We start from the raw sequence: 13,041 nt of genomic DNA on the forward strand, positions 1-13,041 counted from the left end.
TTTCTCCATGGGGATGGTCTTGATCCCCATCTCCTGTACAATGTCATGAACCTCCATCCATAGTTCATCAGGCACTCTATCTATCAGATCTAGTCCCTTAAATATGTTTGTCACTTCCACTCTATAATCATAAGGAATTTGATTTAGGTCATACCTGAATGGTCTAGTGGTTTTCCCTACTTTCTTCAGTTTATGTCTAAAATTGACAATAAGGAGTTCATGATCTGAGCCACAGTCAGCTTCTGGTTTTGTTTTTGCTGACTGTATAGAGCTTCTCCATCTTTGGCTACAAAGAATATAATCAGTCTGATTTCGGTGTTGACCATCTGGTGATGTCCATGTGTAGAGTCTTCTCTTGTTTTGTCGGAAGAGGGTGTTTGCTATGACCAGTGTGTTCTCTGGGCAAAACTCTATTAGCATTTGCCCTGCTTCATTCCGTATCCTAAGGCCAAATTTGCCTGTTACCCCAGGTGTTTCTTGACTTCATACTTTTGCATTCCAGTCCCCTATAATGAAAAAGACATCTTTTTGGGGGGTTAGTTCTAAAAGGTCTTGGAGGTCTTCATAGAACTGTTCAACTTCAGCTTCTTCAGCATTACTGGTTGGGGCATAGCCCAGGAGGGCGGAGAGGAGCTACTCCACATTCAAGGTCAGGAGGGACGGCTGTGAGGAGATACCCCTCATCCAAGGTAAGGAGCAGCAGCTGCACTTTGCTGGTGCAGCCATGAAGAGATATCCCACGTCCAAGGTAAGAGAAACCCAAGTAAGATGGTAGGTGTTGCGAGAGGCATCAGAGGGCAAATGCACAAACCATAATCACAGAAAACTAGTCAGTCTAATCACACAGACCAGAGCCTTGTCTAACTCAGTAAAACTAAGCCATGTCCTGTGGGGCCACCCAAGACAGGCAGGTCAGGGTGGAGAGGTCTGACAGAATGTGGTCCACTGGAGAAGGGAATGGCAAACCACTTCAGTATTCTTGCCCTGAGAACCCCATGAACGGTATGAAAAGGCAAAATGATAGGATACTGGGAGAGGAACTCCCCAGGTCAGTAGGTGCCCAATATGCTACTGGAGATCAGTGGAGAAATAACTCCAGAAAGAATGAAGGGATAGAGCCAAAGCAAAAACAATACCCAGTTGTGGATGTGAATGGTGATAGAAGCAAGGTCCAATTCTATAAAGAGCAATACTGGATAGGAACCTGGAATGTTAGGTCCATGAATCAAGGCAAATTGGAAATGGTCAAACGGGAGATGGCAAGAGTGAACGTTGACATTCTAGGAGTCAGCGAACTAAAATGGACTGGAATGGGTGAATTTAACTCAGATGACCATTATATCTACTACTGTGGGCAGGAATCCCTTAGAAGAAATGGAGTAGCCATCATGGTCAACAAAGAAGTCCAAAATGCAGTACTTGGATGCAATCTCAAAAATCAGACAAAGATGCCACACAGAAAAAGAAAACTACAGGCCAATATCACTAATGAACATAGATGCAAAAATCCTTAACAAAATTCTAGCAAACAGAATCCAACAACATATTAAAATGATCATACATCATGACCAAGTGGGCTTTATCCCAGGGATGCAAGGATTCTTCAATATCCACAAATCATTCAATGTAACACACAACATTAACAAATTGGAAAATAAAAACCATATGATTATTTCAATAGATGCAGAGAAAGCCTTTGACAAAATTCAACATCCATTTATGATAAAAAAAAAAAACCCTCCAAAAAGCAGGCATAGAAGTAACATACCTCAACATAATAAAAGCTATATGTGACAAACCCACAGCAAACATTATCCTCAATGGTGAAACACTGATAACATATCTTCTAATGTCAAGAACAAGACAAGGGTGCCCACTCTCAGCACTACTATCCAACATAGTTTTGGAAGTTTTGGCCACAGCAATTAGAGCAGAAAAAGAAATAAAAGGAATCCGGATTGGAAAATAAGAAGTCAAACTCTCACTGTTTGCAGATAACATGATCCTCTACATAGAAAACCCTAAAGACTCCACCAGAAAATTACTAGAGCTAATTAATGAATATAGTAAAGTTGCAGGATATAAAATCAACACACAGAAACCCCTTGCATTCCTGTACACTAACAATGAGAAAACAGAAAGAGAAATTAAGGAAACAAGCCCATTCACCATTGCAATGAAAAGAATAAAATACTTAGGAATATGTCTACCTAAAGAAACAAAAGACTTATATATAGAAAACTATAAAACACTGATGAAAGAAATCAAATAGGACACAAATAGATGGAGAAATATACCGTGTTCATGGATTGGAAGAATCAATATAGTGATAATAAGTATACAACCCAAAGCCATCTATAGATTGAATGCAATCCCTATCAAGCTACCAATGGTATTTTTCACAGAACTAGAATAAATAATTTCATAGTGTATGGAAATACAGACCTCGGATAGCAAAGCAATCTTGAGAAACAAGAATGGAACTGGAGGAATCAACCTGTCTGACTTCAGGCTCTACTACAAACCCACAGTCATCAAGACAGTATGGTAGTGCCACAATGACAGAAACATAGATCAATGGAACAAGATAGAAATCCCAGAGATAAATCCATGCACCTATGATCACCTTTTCTTCAACAAAGGAAGCAAGAATATACAATGGAGAAAAGGCAATCTCTTTAACAAGTGGTGCTGGAAAAACTGGTCAATGACTTGTAAAAAAAAATGAAACTAGAACACTTTCTAACACCATACACAAAAATAAACTCAAAATGGATTAAAGATCTAAACATAAAACCAGAAACTATAAAACTCCTAGAGGAAGACATAGGCAAAACACTCTCCAACATAAATCACAGCAGGATCCTCTATGACCCACCTCCCAGAATACTGGAAATAAAAGCAAAAGTAAACAAATGAGACCTAATTAAAATTTAAAACTTTTGCACAACAAAGGAAACTGTAAGCAAGGTGAAAAGACAGCCTTCAGAATGGGAGAAAATAATAGCAAATGAAGCAACTGACAAAGAATTAACCTCAAAAATATACAAGCAACTCCTGCAGCTCAATTCCAGAAAAATAAACGACCCAATCAAAAAATGGGCCAAAGAACTAAACAGACAGTTCTCCAAAGAAGACATACAGATGGCTAACAAACACATGAAAAGATGCTCAACATCACTCATTATCAGAGAAATGCAAATCAAAACCACAATGAGGTACCACCTCACGCCAGTCAGAATGGCTACTATCCAAAAGTCTACAAGCAATAAATGTTAGAGAGGGTGTGGAGAAAAGGGTACCCTCTTACACTGTTGGTGGGAATGTAAATTAATACAGCCACTATGGAGAACAGTGTGGAGATTCCTTAAAAACCTGGAAATAGAACTGCCATATGACCCAGCAATCCCACTGCTGGGCATACACACTGAGGAAACCAGAATTGAAAGAGACAAGTGTACCCCCAATGTTCATCATAGCACTTTTTATAATAGCCAGGACATGGAAGCAACCTAGATGTCCATCAGCAGACGAATGGATAAGAAAGCTGTGGTACATATACATAATGGAATATTACACAGCCATTAAAAAGAATGCATTTGAATCAGTTCTAATGAGGTAGATGAAACTGGAGCCTATTATATGGAGTGAAGTAAGCCAGAAAGAAAAACACCAATACAGTATACTAACACATATATAAGGAATTTATAAAGATGGTAATGATAACCCAGTATGTGAGACAGTGAAAGAGACACAGATGTATAAAGCAGTCTTTTGGACACTGTGGGAGAGGGCGAGGGTGGGATGATTTGGGAGAATAGCATTGAAACATGTAAATTATCATATGTGAAACGAGCTGCCAGTCCAGGTTCGATGCATGATACAGGGTGCTCGGGGCTAATGCACTGGGATGACCCAGAGGGATGGTAAGGGGAGGGAGGTGGGAGGGGGGTTCAGGATGGGGAACACATGTACACCCTTGGCGGATTCATGTCAATGTATGGCAAAACCAATACAATATTGTAAAGTAATTAACCTCCAATTAAAATAAATAAATTTATTTTAAAAATTAAAAAAAAGAGGAGCCAAGATGGCGGAGGAGTAGGACGGGGAGAACACTTTCTCCCCCACAAATTCATCAAAAGAGCATTTAAACATCGAGTAAATTCCACAAAACAACTTCTGAATGCTGGCAGAGGACATCAGGCACCCAGAAAAGCAACCCAACTCTTCGAAAGGAGGTAGGAAAAAATATTAAAGACAAAAAAAAAAGAGACAAAAGAGGGAGGGACAGAGTTCCGTCCCGGGAAGGGAATCTTAAAAAGAGAGAAGTTTCCAAACACCAGGAAACCTTCTCAATGCTGAATCTGTGCCGAGCTTTGGAAGCACAGAGGGCAACATAACAGGGAGAAAAAATAAATAAACAATTAAAACTCGCAGATTGCGAGCCCTACGGTAACTCCCCGAGCGGAGAAGCAGCGCAGACGCCTGCATCCGCCATTAGCAAGCGGGGGCTGGGCAGGGAGGCACGGCGTGGGCTGCATCGCTGAGAGTAAGAATCTGGCCTGAATACCCTGAGCGCTATCTGAGCGAAATAATTTGGGATAGCAAACCAGACTGTGGGATATCTACCACGCGAAAAGCCAGCCCTAACCTAAGACCGCCAGGCCCGCACACAGAACAAAGGACTGAACAGAGATAGCCGGCTGCAGACCTTCCCCCTCCGGTGACAGGCAGCCAGAGCCAGAAGGGGGCAATCACAGCCCCAGAGAGACATTATCTATAAAACTGTAAGCAGGCTTCTTTGCTAACTAAAACTTCTTGGGGGTCTGGACGGTCAACATCTGCCTGAGAAGGTGCGCCGGTTTTACACCCAGATAACCGAGTGGCGGGGAGGCGATAAGTCGCAGCATTGGCGCTCGCCAAACACCTCATCACCTGAGCTGCTCGGACCTGGGAAGAGCACAAAACGCAGGCCCAACTGAGTCTGCGCCTCTGAGGACTACCCGAGTGCCTGAACCTGAGCGGCTTGGACCTGGAAGGTGCGTGCAGCCCAGGGCCAGCCTCGGATTGTTCCCGGCGGAACAACCTAGAGTCCGAGCAGTGTGGACAGGGAGGCTACACGCGCCGTGAGCGGGGGCAGACCCAGGGTGGCTGAGGCACTGCGAGCCCACGCCAGTGTTATTTGTTTGCAGCATCCCTCCCTCCCCCTCCCCACTGCGACTGAACAAGTAAGCCTAAAAAAAAAAAAAAAAAAGTGTCCTCCACCGTGCCCTTTGTGTCAGGGCGGAAACCAGATACTGAAGAGACTAGCAAACAGAAGAAGATATAACAGAGGGAAACGCCTTGGAAGCTACAGGCAATAGATCAAAACCTTGTGGTTACTACGGACTACATAGGAAGGGGCCTATAGATCTTGAGAAATATAAGTCTGACCAAGGAACTAGCCAAAAATGAACTGAACCCACAACACCCACAACAAAATCAAGAAAGTCCTAGATATATTTTTATTATTTTTACGATCATTCTTTTTTTTTAATTAAAAAAAAGAATTTAAGTCCTCTATTGTTCCTTTAATTTTCACTTTTATAACCTATTACTTTGCAAAAAAAAAAAAAAAAAAGACCCTATTTTTTTTTCTTCTTCAGCAAACTTCATATATATATATTTTATAATTTTTTGACCTTGTTTTTTTTTTTTGTTTTTGTTTTTTTCTTCTTTTCTTTAACATTGTATTTTGAAATTCCAAACTCTACTCTAGATTTTTAATTTTCGCTTTTTGGCATATGTTATCAATTTTGTACCTATAGTTTTTTTTTATATAATTTCTGTGACTTTTTTTTCTTCTTCTTCTCTGTTTCTTTCTCTTTTTTCTTTTATATAACATTGTATATTTGAAATTCCAAACTCTACTCTAGATTTTTAATTTATGCTTTTTGGTATTAGTTATCAATTTTGTACCTGTACTTTCTTTATAATTTTCACGACCTTGTTTGTTTTTTTTGTTTGTTCTTTTTTTTTCTCTCTTTCTTTTCCTTCTTCTTTTCTTTAACATCGTATTTTTGAAATTCCAAACTCTACTCTAGATTTTTAATTTTTGCTTTTATGTATTTGTTACCAATTTTGTACCTTTAAGGACCCAATCTTCAGGACTCATTTTTCACTAGGGAGCGAGATTACTGGCTTGACTGGTTTCTCTTCCTTTGGACTCTCCTTTTTCTCCACCAGGTCGCCTGTGTCTCCTCCCTAACCCCTCTCTACTCTACCCAGCTCTGTGAATTTCTGTGTGTTCCAGACAGTAGAGAACACTTAGGGAACTGATTACTGGCTGGATCTGTCTCCCTCCTTTTCATTCCCCCCTTTTATCCTTCTGGCCACCTCTGTCACCTTCCTCCTTCTTCTCTTCTCTGTATAACTCCGTGAACATCTCTGAGTGGTCCAGTTGTGGAGTGCACATAAGGAAGTGACTACTAGCTAGCCCACTCTCTCCACTATTGATTCACCTCATCTCATTTGGGTCACCTCTAACTCCCTCCTCCCTCTTCTCTTCTCCATGTAACCCTGTGAACCTCTTTGAGTGACCCTCACCGTAGAGAAACTTTTCATCTTTAATGTAGATGTTTTATCAATGGTGCTGTATAGAAGGAGAAGTTTTGAAACTACTGTAAAAATAAGACCGATAACCAGAAGCAGGAGACTTAAGTCCAAACCCTGACTCCAGGGAACTCCTGACTCCAAGGAACATTAATTGACAGGAGCTCATCAAATGCCTCCATACCGACACTGAAACCAAGCACCACACAAGGGCCAATAAGTTCCAGGGCAAGACATACCAAGCAAATTCTCCAGCAACAAAGGAACACAGCCCTGAGCTTCAAGATACAGGCTGCCCAAAGTCACCCCAAAACTATAGACATCTCATAACTCATTACTGGACATTTCATTGCACTCCAGAGAGAAGAAATACAGCTCCACCCACCAGAACACCGACACAAGCTTCCCTAACCAGGAAACCTTGACAAGCCACCTATACACACCCACACACAGTGAGGAAACGCCACAATAAAGAGAACTCCACAAACTGCCAGAATACAGAAAGGACACCCCAAACTCAGCAATTTAAACAAGATGAAGAGACAGAGGAATACTCAGCAGATAAAGGAACAGGATAAATGGCCACCAAATCAAACAAAAAGAGGAAGAGATAGGAATCTACCTGATAAAGAATTCGAATAATGATAGTGAAATTGATCCAAAATCTTGAAACTAAAATGGAATCACAGATAAATAGCCTGGAGACAAGGATTGAGAAGATGCAAGAAAGGTTTAACAAGGACCTAGAAGAAATAAAAAAAGAGTCAATATATAATGAATAATGCAATAAATGAAATTAAAAACACTCTGGAGGCAACAAATAGTAGAATAACAGAGGCAGAAGATAGGATTAGTGAATTAGAAGATAGAATGGTAGAAATAAATGAATCAGAGAGGATAAAAGAAAAACGAATTAAAAGAAATGAGGACAATCTCAGAGACCTCCAGGACAATATTAAACGCTACAACATTCGAATCATAGGGGTTCCAGAAGAAGAAGACAAAAGAAAGACCATGAGAAAATACTTGAAGAGATAATAGGGGAAAACTTCCTAAAATGGGGAAGGAAATAATCACCCAAGTCCAAGAAACCCAGAGAGTCCCAAACAGGATAAACCCAAGGAGAAACACCCCAAGACACATATTAATCAAATTAACAAAGATCAAACACAAAGAACAAATATTAAAAGCAGCAAGGGAAAAACAACAAATAACACACAAGGGAATTCCCATAAGGATAACAGCTGATCTTTCAATAGAAACTCTTCAAGCCAGGAGGGAATGGCAAGACATACTTAAAATGATGAAAGAAAATAACCTACAGCCCAGATTATTGTACCCAGCAAGGATCTCATTCAAGTATGAAGGAGAAATCAAAAGCTTTTCAGACAAGCAAAAGCTGAGAGAATTCTGCACCACCAAACCAGCTCTCCAACAAATACTAAAGGATATTCTCTAGACAGGAAACACAAAAACGGTGTATAAACTCGAACCCAAAACAATAAAGTAAATGGCAACGTGATCATACTTATCAATAATTACCTTAAACGTAAATGGGTTGAATGCCCCAACCAAAAGACAAAGACTGGCTGAATGGATACAAAAACAAGACCCCTACATATGTTGTCTACAAGAGACCCACCTCAAAACAGGGGACACATACAGACTGAAAGTGAAGGGCTGGAAAAAAATTTTCCATGCAAATAGGGACCAAAAGAAAGCAGGAATAGCAATACTCATATCAGATAAAATAGACTTTAAAACAAAGGCTGTGAAAAGAGACAAAGAAGGTCACTACATAATGATCAAAGGATCAATCCAAGAAGAAGATAGAACAATTATAAATATATATGCACCCAACACGGGAGCACCACAGTACGTAAGACAAATGCTAACAAGTATGAAAGTAATAAATTAACAATAACACAATAATAGTGGGAGACTTTAATACCCCACTTACACCTATGGATAGATCAACTAAACAGAAAATTAACAAGGAAACACAAACTTTAAACGATACAATAGACCAGTTAGACCTAATTGATATCTATAGGACATTTCATCCCAAAACAATGAATTTCACCTTTTTCTCAAGTGCACATGGAACCTTCTCCAGGATAGATCACATCCTGGGCCATAAAGCTAGCCTTGGTAAATTCAAAAAAATAGAAATCATTCCAAGCATCTTTTCTGACCACAATGCAGTAAGATTAGATCTCAATTACAGGAGAAAACTATTAAAAATTCCAACATATGGAGGCTGAACAACACGCTGCTGAATAACCAACAAATCACAGAAAAAATCAAAAAAAGAAATCAAAATTTGCATAGAAACGAATGAAAATGAAAACACAACAACCCAAAACCTGTGGGACACGGTAAAAGCAGTCCTAAGGGGAAAGTTCATAGCAATACAGGCACACCTCAAGAAACAAGAAAAAAGTCAAATAAAAAACCTAACTCTACACCTAAAGCAACTAGAAAAGGAAGAAATGAAGAACCCCAGGGTTAGTAGAAGGAAAGAAATCTTAAAAATTAGAGCAGAAATAAATGCAAAAGAAACAAAAGAGAACATAGCAAAAATCAACAAAACCAAAAGCTGGTTCTTTGAAAGGATAAATAAAATTGACAAACCATTAGCCAGACTCATCAAGAAACAAAGGGAGAAAAATCAAATCAACAAAATTAGAAAAGAAAATGGAGAGATCACAACAGACAACACAGAAATACAAAGGATCATAAGAGACTACTATCAACAATTATATGCCAATAAAATGGACAACGTGGAAGAAATGGACAAATTCTTAGAAAAGTACAACTTTCCAAAACTGGACCAGGAAGAAATAGAAAATCTTAACAGACCCATCACAAGCACAGAAATTGAAACTGTAATCAAAAATCTTCCAGCAAACAAAAGCCCGGTCCAGACGGCTTACAGCTGAATTCTACCAAAAATTTAGAGAAGAGCTAACACCTATCCTGCTCAAACTCTTCCAGAAAATTGCAGAGGAAGGTAAACTTCCAAACTCATTCTATGAGGCCAACCATCACCCTAATACCAAAACCTGACAAAGATCCCACAAAAAAAGAAAACTACAGGCCAATATCACTGATGAACATAGATGCAAAAATCCTTAACAAAACTTCTAGCAATCAGAATCCAACAACACATTAAAAAGATCATACACCATGATCAAGTGGGCTTTATCCCAGGGATGCAAGGATTCTTCAATATCTGCAAATCAATCAATGTAATACACCACATTAACAAATTGAAAAATAAAAACCATATGATTATCTCAATAGATGCAGAGAAAGCCTTTGACAAAATTCAACATCCATTTATGATAAAAACTCTCCAGAAAGCAGGAATAGAAGGAACATACCTCAACATAATAAAAGCTATATATGACAAACGCACAGCAAACATTATCCTCAATGGTGAAAAATTGAAAGCATTTCCTCTAAAGTCAGGAACAAGACAAGGGTGCCCACTTTCACCATTACTATTCAACATAGTTTTGGAAGTTTTGGCCACAGCAATCAGAGCACACAAAAAAATAAAAGGAATCCAAATTGGAAAAGAAGAAGTAAAACTCTCACTATTTGCAGATGACATGATCCTCTACATAGAAAACCCTAAAGATTCCACCAGAAAATTACTAGAACTAATCAATGACTATAGTAAAGTTGCAGGATATAAAATCAACACACAGAAATCCCTTGCATTCCTATACACTAATAATGAGAAAATAGAAAGAGAAATTAAGGAAACAATTCCATTCACCATTGCAACGGAAAGAATAAAATACTTAGGAATATATCTACCTAAAAGAAACTAAAGACCTATATATAGAAAACTATAAAACACTGGTGTGAAAGAAATCAAAGAGGACACTAATAGATGGAGAAATATACCATGTTCATGGATTGGAAGAATCAATATAGTGAAAATGAGTATATTACCCAAAGCAATTTATAGATTCAATGCAATCCCTATCAAGCTACCAACAGTATTCTTCACAGAGCTAGAACAAATAATTTCACAATTTGTATGGAAATACAAAAAACCTCGAATAGCCAAAGCGATCTTGAGAAAGAAGAATGGAACTGGAGGAATCAACCTACCTGACTTCAGGCTCTCCTACAAAGCCACAGTTATCAAGACAGTATGGTACTGGCACAAAGACAGAAATATTGATCAATGGAATAAAATAGAAAGCCCAGAGATAAATCCACGCACATATGGACACCTTATCTTTGACAAAGGAGGCAAGAATATACAATGGATTAAAGACAATCTCTTTAACAAGTGGTGCTGGGAAATCTGGTCAACCACTTGTAAAAAAGAATGAAACTGGACCACTTTCTAACACCATACACAAAAATAAACTCAAAATGGATTAAAGATCTAAACGTAAGACCAGAAACTATAAAACTCCTAGAGGAGAACATAGGCAAAACACTCTCCGACATACATCACAGCAGGATCCTCTATGACCCACCTCCCAGAATATTGGAAATAAAAGCAAAAATAAACAAATGGGACCTAATTAACCTTAAAAGCTTCTGCACATCAATGGAAACTATTAGCAAGGTGAAAAGACAGCCTTCAGAATGGGAGAAAATAATAGCAAATGAAGCAACCGACAAACAACTAATCTCAAAAATATACAAGCAACTCCTACAGCTCAACTCCAGAAAAATAAATGGCCCAATCAAAAAATGGGCCAAAGAACTAAACAGACATTTCTCCAAAGAAGACATACAGATGGCTAACAAACACATGAAAAGATGCTCAACATCACTCATTATCAGAGAAATACAAATCAAAACCACTATGAGATACCATTTCACACCAGTCAGAATGGCTGCAATCCAAAAGTCTACAAATAATAAATGCTGGAGAGGGTGTGGAGAAAAGGGAATCCTCTTACACTGTTGGTGGGAGTGCAAACTAGTACAGCCACTATGGAGAACAGTGTGGAGATTCCTTAAAAAACTGGAAATAGAACTGCCTTATGATCCAGCAATCCCACTGCTGGGCATACACACTGAGGAAACCAGAAGGGAAAGAGACACGTGTACCCCAATGTTCATCGCAGCACTGTTTATAATAGCCAGGACATGGAAGCAACCTAGATGTCCATCAGCAGATGAATGGATAAGAAAGCTATGGTACATATACACAATGGAGTATTACTCAGCCATTAAAAAGAATATATTTGAATCAGTTCTAATGAGGTGGATGAAACTGGAGCCTATTATACAGAGTGAAGTAAGCCAGAAGGAAAAACATAAATACATATACTAACGCATATATATGGAATTTAGAAAAATGGTAACAATAACCCAGTGTACGAGACAGCAAAAGAGACACTGATGCATAGAACAGTCTTATGGACTCTGTGGGAGAGGGAGAGGGTGGGAAGACTTGGGAGAATGGCATTGAAACATGTAAAATATCATGTAAGAAACAAGTTGCCAGTCCAGGTTCGATGCACGATACTGGATGCTTGGGGCTAGTGCACTGGGACGACCCAGAGGGATGGTATGGGGAGGGAGGAGGGAGGAGGGTTCAGGATGGGGAACACATGTATACCTGTGGTGGATTCATTTTGATATTTGGCAAAAACTAATACAATTATGTAAAGTTTAAAAATAAAATTTAAAAAAAAAAAAAAAAAAGAGTAAAGAGAAAAAAAATTTTTAAAAATGTATGGCAAAACCAATAGAATATTATAAAGTAATTAGCCTCAATAAATAAATAAATTTTTTAAAAGAAAATAAAAGGATGCAATTGGTAGTGTGTGAGCTATAGAAAAGCAATCTTTGTAGCTTTACAAAACATTTTTATTTTTTCTAGACATTAAAATACACTGCTGCTGCTGCTGCTGCTGCTGCTAATTCACTTCAGTCATGTCCGACTCTGTGCGACCCCATAGACAGCAGCCCACCAGGCTCCCCCGTCTCTGGGATTCTCCAGGCAGACTAAAATTAAAAAGTAACACATTCAAGGAAAAAAAAGTCAAAGAGGGGCTGTTAAATGACAAGTTAGTACCCTAACTCAGTAGAAAGACTTAATTGATATAATAGGCAATCCCTAGCCCCTCACTCTCTGCTCCAGCCTGAGGAACATCTTCCAGTTGTCCCAGTGTCCTGTTCTCTTTCATTCCTCCAAGCTTTCACCTCAGCTATTCTCTCTGCCTAGTTTATTCTTACCCTTCTACTTCACTTGTTTTACTTCTCTTTCTGGTCTAATCTAAAAATGTCATTTTGTCAAAAAGCTTTCCTTGACCAGCCCCTCTCCACAAGTCTAAGTTAGTTGATACTTCCACATGTAATCAGAACACTATAAACTATTCCTGTCAGAAAACATATCACAGTGTATTATAATTGCTTATTTGCTTACCTAATCATCTGTGTTAAAATGTAAGCTCAATAAAT

Source organism: Bos mutus, chromosome X (assembly GCF_027580195.1).
Source record: "Bos mutus isolate GX-2022 chromosome X, NWIPB_WYAK_1.1, whole genome shotgun sequence".
Classification (NCBI taxonomy): Eukaryota; Metazoa; Chordata; class Mammalia; order Artiodactyla; family Bovidae; genus Bos; species Bos mutus.